The sequence below is a fragment of the Mandrillus leucophaeus genome, unplaced genomic scaffold (genome assembly GCF_000951045.1).
Source record: "Mandrillus leucophaeus isolate KB7577 unplaced genomic scaffold, Mleu.le_1.0 Scaffold122, whole genome shotgun sequence".
Classification (NCBI taxonomy): domain Eukaryota; kingdom Metazoa; phylum Chordata; class Mammalia; order Primates; family Cercopithecidae; genus Mandrillus; species Mandrillus leucophaeus.
In genome coordinates this window covers 5174366-5181902 of record NW_012100543.1, presented here as the reverse complement: position 1 = coordinate 5181902, position 7537 = coordinate 5174366, and the positions used below count along the sequence as shown (strand labels likewise).

The following is a 7537-nucleotide window of genomic DNA, read 5'->3' as shown; positions in this document are numbered from 1 at the left end:
CCCTGATTGTCAGCCCTCACCAGCCTAGGCCCATTGGTAAATTTATGTTGAGTTAAAAATACCACTGCTACCACCAGCACATGCCAAATACACAGTCCCTGAAACACCTATGTACTGAAGCACCTACGTGGTGTTTAGCACTGATACAGTACCCTGCCCTTTCTAAGCCTGATAGTCTGGCTGTCTGATAGGAGCAGGGAACCCACAGATATCATCTACTTCTGTAAAATTCGTTCAATTAATGAGCATCCACCGAGAGAAGAAGGATCATTTTCAGCCTCCCTGACTACGGGCTTTGGTTTCAGGACAATGCAGATTGGGCAGCAGATCAAATAAAGCCGTCACCAGCCCATAGGACAGTCTCAAGGGGGTTAACTGTCCCTGTCCTCTACAATGGTTGCTGGGGAGCAATTTGCCCTTGAATCCTCCATACTGTCCCTAAATTGACAATTTCATTTCCTTCCAATCCCGCCCCCTGCCCTGAAGATCTGCTGAAGCTGCGAGTTCCATGTGAGAAGGCAGGAGGATAATAGGTGAGTTCCATCCATCCATCAGCCGTAATGGTCGCGGACACTCCAGGCCTTTTGTCTGCTGCTTTCCCGGAGGATGCAGGCTAGGGACCTGGGGTATTTACACTGCCTTTGTGTGTGTGGTTTTTAAATCAGCCCTCTTGTTTACATCCCAGCCTTTACCCAGGCTGTTTACTACCTTTGGAGGGGGCAGGCCACTAAGTCAACATGCATTAAGACCCAACATCAAAATGTCATAATACGAATGAGCAGGATTCTGAAAGGCCAGGGACATTGGCTGCTCTGTTGGGTCCTGTTTAGTCTGAGGGTAATGAAGAGCTCACAGATGACCTGATTTCATTAAACTAGGTCAGACTCAGCTGAAAAGCGGCTATGACTCTCACCCAGTTACACAGCCAGCTCTTCCTCTCTCCCTGCCTCCCTCCGCCCCCACCCCCACCTCGGGGCTTGAATGCTTTCTGGGAATTAACGCTGAGTTTTGTCAATACAGTAGCTAAATCTCCATGGAATAATTGGACCTTTCCCTTCGGCTTCTGTTTGTGCAGTGGAGAGGCCAGGCATGGGAGAGAAGGGGGTGGACTTTAACGCAGGACGTATGATTCAGTTGTAGCAGTTTGCTTTTGAGCCAGACATTCTGAGTTACAGCATCTTATCTGAGGGCTGTATTGACGGAAGCAGCTGAACTGACTCAAAGAGGAGTTATCATGCACACAAGGCTTTCAATGTGTCCTGGCTCACCAGCAACACACAGGCCCTCTGCATCTTCAGAAGGCTCCTGGTGGGGTGTAGGAAAGGGACCAGGCAGAGGGTGGAGGCAGGAAGGAGTGGTGTCCGAAGGCTGCTGAGAGAGGAGGCGTGGTCCTGCCCCTGTCCCTCCTTGCCAGGGAAAGACTGAGTCTGTGGTGGGCATTCCAGGCAGGCAGAATTCAGTTCATCCACATAGAAGAAAGTGTTTCTAACAATTAAATTGTCTGAAGATTGGATGGGCTGTCAGATGAGCTCAGTTATACTTTATTAAGCATCTACTATGTCTCAGACCTTATGCTGGGGACCTTGCTCTGAGCTCTGCAACATCTCAGTTCATAAGAGATGAGGAAACCGAGGTTTAGAAGTAAGTGACTCATGTAAGGTACCAAAACTAATATGAGGCAGATACAGGATTTGAACCCAGATCTTTCTATATCCGTACTCCTTCCACTGTCTGCACTGCCCCCACCTCTTGTTCAGGGCACATGGGGGATGCCTTAGTTTTGCTCCATGATATCTGAGGCCTTACCTATGAAACTAAAAGGTTGAGGGCTGAGATCACTGAAGGCTTGCTGTGTCACATGCCTGGTGGTGAACGCTGGCTGTTGGCTGGGGGTCTCAGTTCCTCTCCATGTGGACTTCAGCCTGTGGACTCTCCATGTGAGTTGCTTGGGCTTCCTCACAGCATGGTGACTGGGTTCCAAGGGTGAGCGTCCCAAGAGAGAAGATAAAGTTGGAGCACTTTTTCAGTCTATTCTTGAAAGTCACACAGTGTCACTTCTGCACACTGGTATTAGATAGCATTCATTAGAAGCAAGTTACTAAACTTGCCTTATGTTCCAAGGGGAGGGAAATTAAACTCAATCTTTTTTTTTTTTTTTTAAGATAATACCTTTTAAAAAAATTTTCTCTGATTATAAAAGTAATGCATGAGTAAGGCAAAAACTCCAAACATTATTATGTAGAGCGTATGACACCCTTATGCTAAATTCCCAAACCAAAGAATCATCAATATGTGTTGTTTTCTTGTTGCTTTTTGTATATTACTATTGCTTTCTTAATATTACTATTTGTATTAGGGTTCTCTAGAGGGTCATTATATTAGGGACATCTGTATTAGGGTTCTCTAGAGTATATATGAAGGGGAGTTTATTAAAGAGTGTTGACTTACATGATCACAAGGTGAAGTCCCACAATAGGCCATCTGGAAGCTGAGGAGCAAGGAAGCCAGTCTGAGTCCCAAAACCTCAAAAGTAGGGAAAACCAACAGTGCAACCTTCAGTCTGTGGCGAAGGCCCGAGAGCCCCTGGAAAACCACTGGTGTAAAATCCAAGAGTCCAAAAGCTGAAGAACTTGGAGTCTGACGTTCGAGGGTGGGAAGCATCCAGCACAGGAGAAAGATGAAGGCCGGAAGACTCAGCGAGTCTGCTCTTTCCATCTTTTTCTGCCTGCTTTATTCTAGCTGCACTGGCAGCTGATTAGATGGTGCCCACCCAGATCGAGGGTGTGACTGCCTCTCCCAGTCCAGTGATTCAAATGTTCATCTCCTTCGGCAACACCCTCACAGACACACCCAGGATCAATACTTTTCATCCTTCAATCCAATCAAGTTGACACTCAACATTAACCATCACACTATTCTAAGTAGTCGTATGACATGGTTAAAGTGGTATTTTAGAAAGATCACTTTGGTGGCAGCAGTAATTAGAGGGAGAGAGACTGAGGTCCAGGAGACTACCAAGGGGTTAGCATCACTATTTAACAAATATATGAATACCTTCAATGTTGGCTTATCATAGTCAAGTCTGAAGATAAGAGGGGACTGCTTTAGAGGAACAGAAAAAAATTAAAGAGGAATGGATGAATTCAAGAGACACTTTCAAGGAAGGTTCATTAGGGTTAGTGACTGGATTGTGATTGGGGCAAAGGAGAAAGAGGAGCAAAAGGTGCCTGGGGATTGCAAGTGTGAGTCTTTGGGAGAGCCACCCATTATCAGCTCGAGGCAAGTCGGGGATGGAAGCTCAGTTTTGGGGAGAGAGATGAGCAGGATGTATTTGGACTGAACTGTCAGAAATCACTACGTTTAGGAGCTAAGCAGAGAAGCCACTCAAAGCGATAGGCAAAGAACAGCCAGGTTTGGGTAGACAGAAGCAAGAGCATGCAGGCCCAGAGCAGAGGGGAAGAGATTCAGAGAGGGTGGCTACAGTGCCAGGTGCCGTAGATGTCTCAAAGAGAGTAAGGCTTGGGAAAGGTGATGGGCCTATAGAGGTGAGCAGTCATGGTTGACTGAGCATCCTTGATGCCAGTGAAATGGCAGAGGCAGAATCCAGATTACAAGGGCAATAGAGTTTAATTGATGAGAGGAGTGGCAAGGTTCTAGAAAACCACATGGAACCAGAAGTATTGCTGAGACCTTTTTGAGAAAATATAACCTAAAACAATATTCAAAATCCTTAACCTTGTGTTCTAGTATGTAAGAGGCTGAAAGACTACCTCCTAGGGTTGTAGGCTTAAGCCACAGGTTTCCCAGACTTTTTGGATCATGGTGCTCCTAGGCCAAAAAGATACATAACAGTTCTGTTTAAGTGGTTATATAAAAAAGACAAGTATCTCCTAATTAACTAGTAGCTATTTGAAATAATAATACCCATACATGGAAAGAAAAAGTACTGTTTTTATTTCTTTCGCAAATAACTACAAGTCACAGGATGTGTGAGCCAGCTGGGCACTATGCACCTTCTGAGATCTTGGAATCTGATGGGCCACTACCACCTTCACCTCCCGTTCCGCATTGGTTTTCACACTGCACATGCCTGTTATCCCAGCAACCACCTCAAACTCAACTTTTGCGAGGATATGATATCCTTGAAAGGGATGCAGCCCAATCTGATGCTGAAATGGTGAGCAGCCTGGAGCTCACAGCTGTATGTTGGCCTGTGGGTGTTGGGTATGGCTTCTACATTTAAAATACTCTTCAGGTTGGGTGTGGTGGCTCACGCCTGTAATCCCAGCACTTTGGGAGTCTGAGGTGAGTGGATCACCTGAGGTCAGGAGTTCAAGACCAGCCTGAGCAACATGGTGAACCCCATCTCTACTAAAAACACAAGATTAGTTGGGCATGGTGGTCCATGCCTGTAATCCCAGCTACTTGGGAGGCTGAGGCAGGAGAATCGCTTGAACCCGGGAGGTGGGGGTTGCAGTGGGCTGAGATCGCACCACTGCACTCCAGTCTGGGCAACAAGGGCAAAACTCTGTCTCAAAAAAAAACAAAATGAAAAAAAACAACTCTTCAGTGCTCTTGTGAGTTTGCCGTGGGCCTCAGGGTACCTCATCACACAGTTTGGGAAGTGGGTTTAAACATAGTGGATCCAGAATGAGGGACTGTTTAATGTGCCAAAGTGATAGTTTCCTAACACATACCAAAATTCCTAACAAGGTTATTCAGATTTCACATTTCTAGGATATACTGAACTTGGATAATTCAGAGTTGAGGGCGGTGAAGCTGATTTGTCCAAACTGATGAATTTTAAGGAACCGCCTTGGCTTTCACATATAACAGATAAGAAACAACAATCTCCTCCCCTTATCTCAGGGAAGGTGAGCTATGAGTTATATACTGTCTTTAAGAAATTGACAATTGCCTTGAGAAATGTCACACGTAGAGACTGAGGGAAAGATAGGAGGGGGAAAATGAAACATACACAGGTTGAGAAAATTGCCCAAGCCAGGTAACATGGGTAGAAAAAAACGGAGCAATGTTTCATTCCCAGGTTACCTAAAGAACCTTCCCACTATCGCTGGGTGTGGTGGCTCACACCTGTAATCCCAGCACTTGGGAGGTAGAGGCAGGTGGATCACCTGAGGTCAGGAGTTCGAGACCAGCCTGGCCAACACGGTGAAACCCCATCTCTACTAAAAATACAAAAATTAGCCAGGCATGGTGGCACACACCTGTAGTCCCAGTTACTTGGGAGGCTGAGGCAGGAGAACCCAGAGGTGGAGGTTGCAGTGAGCCGAGATTGCGCCATTGCACTCCAGCCTGGGTGACAGAGTAAGACCCTGTCTAAAAAGAAAAAAAAAAAAAAAAAGAAAGAACCTTCCTAGAGTGCTGCCCAATATAAGACGAAATTTTACATGAACTGGAAACAATTAGGATTAACCCACCCAACCTCCACACCAAAATCGTTTCTGTAACTCCTGAAGTTAAATGAACCCAGAACATTGACATATTTTCCAAAGCAATTTCTTATTTAGCTCAGAACTTTACATGTGACCTCAATAAGGTCATTTTATGGCTCTTAGTTTCCTTAAATAGAGCACCAAAGTTGTAAAAAGGCGCATTTTTTCTCTAAGGTTACTTGGCAAATTACAAATGAAAGAGGAAATATACATGCGACTAGAGAGTTCATCACCTTACTGCACTAGAAAATATGGCCCAATTTCTCTCTCTCTTTCTTGTTCATAATTCTCAGACAAGACAATAGGAGTCATGTGATGTGACTGAGAAATTGGGCCAGTTAAAAATAGAAGGTGCACTTCACCAAGTTCATTAGAAAGTGGAAGTTTCATTGTTGATTGCTGTTCATTTATCTTTGCCTGCCGCATCTGTGAGGGAGGCAAGAGACAATTGCAGATTCTGAGAGCTGGAGCCCCCCACCTGCCTCGTTCTATTTCCTGGCCTGGCCGAGCAGCAATGCCCAGGAGCTCACCTGAGCCCGGTGAACTCTCTCTTGGTCCTCAGGGAACTCTCTTCTCTGGTTGGCAGCGGTTTTAGTTGGGAGAAAGCTCTAGCTGGCTCCTCTTTCCTCCCAATGGGAGTGCTCAACATCGGCTTTTCTAAATGGGAAACGAATGTCTCCAGCCTCACGTATGCAACGTAGTGTCTGTACTTTTCCCCTTGCAGAGTTCTGAAGGTCTTAACAAGCCTTGCCTGCATAGCAACTGGCAGGTGGGAGAGGAGAGAGGCCACATTGAGATCTGCCAATTTCATAAATGGAACTGAGTCCTCCCCTCAGCAGCTCAGAGTGAGCACCCACTATGGGTCCAGCAATGCCTGGGGCCACAGATCTAGAAAGGACGATGATATATACTTGTAAGGCTTGCGGGGTTCCCAGGACAGAGGGTCCAAGGAAGGCCTGGCCAGGCCCAGAACTCCCAGACCTGATTCCCTCTGACGGTGGTCAATATTCTTCACATTAGGGTTTGCAGATGGTCTCATTTAACCAGGTATTCTCACCTCCTCCCCACTTTTTTTTTCCACTTTCAATTTTTATTTTATAATCAGGTGGTACATGTGCAGATTTGTTGCAAAGGTATATTGTGTGAGGCTGAAGTTTAGAGTACGAGTGAATCCGTCACTCTGGTAGATTTTTTTCAGCCTTTGCCCTCCTCCCTCCCTGTCACCCCTTGTATCCTCCAGTGTCTATTGTTCCTATTTTTATGTCCATGTGTACCCAATGTTTAGCTCCCACTTATAAGTGAGAATATGTGGTACTTAGTTTTCTGTTCCTGTATTGATCCTTTTGGAATAATGGCCTCCAGCTGTGTCCATATTGCTGCAAAGGACATGATTTCATTCCTTTTTACAGTTGCATACTATTCCGTGGAGTATATGTATCACATTTTCTTTATCCAATTCACCTTTGATGGGCACCTGGGTTGATTCCATGTCTTTGCTGTTATCTCCTCCTTGTTTTACAGATAAACAAGTTAAGGCCCTGAGAGGAGAAGTGGTCAGACTGCACTAGGACCCTTTCCTGTCAGGGTGGGTGACCTGTCCTTTGTAGCAGATCCCTTCCTTCGATGGTATAGGAAGAGGGTGTGTGTCCTAAGCCTGGGCTCCCTCTGCAGAGAGTGCTGAGTCTGGGATGAGCAGGCACATTTGGGCCAGGCTGCTCTTCCTAAAGTTATCACAGAAGCCATGGTTCTGCTTATACCCTACGATTCCCTCTGAGTTGAGGCCAACTGAACAGCAGACACAGAAGCCAGCAGATGGAGGTTCAGTCTCAGCCGTGCTGCTGATGAGGGTGGCATTCAGAGCTCCATGGCGAGAGTCTGGCTTCCTCATCCCCCACCTTCCAAGTTTATACTTTGAGACAACCTGCCCGAGGAGGAGCTGGGGGCCACCGAGCTGTGCTGTTTTCCCATGGTTTCTGCCTCACCCTGTCTAGCCCATTTGTTGGAAGCATGAGAGATGAAGCTCCCATTCTGTGTGCAGCAGGTGGGCCAGGCCCTGACCTTTCAATGCTCATCCTACAGGT

At 46.2% G+C, this 7537-nt stretch overlaps 1 long non-coding RNA gene across 1 annotated transcript in view; it reads left to right on the top strand.

The window, feature by feature from the left end:
• Nucleotides 1-282: 282 nt before the first annotated feature.
• Nucleotides 283-7537, top strand: part of LOC105533080 — a 42127-nt gene continuing 34872 nt past the window's right edge. Inside the window, exon 1 of the long non-coding RNA XR_001005076.1 lies at nt 283-533. This is a non-coding gene — a long non-coding RNA (uncharacterized LOC105533080). The remainder of the gene's footprint in view (nt 534-7537) is intronic.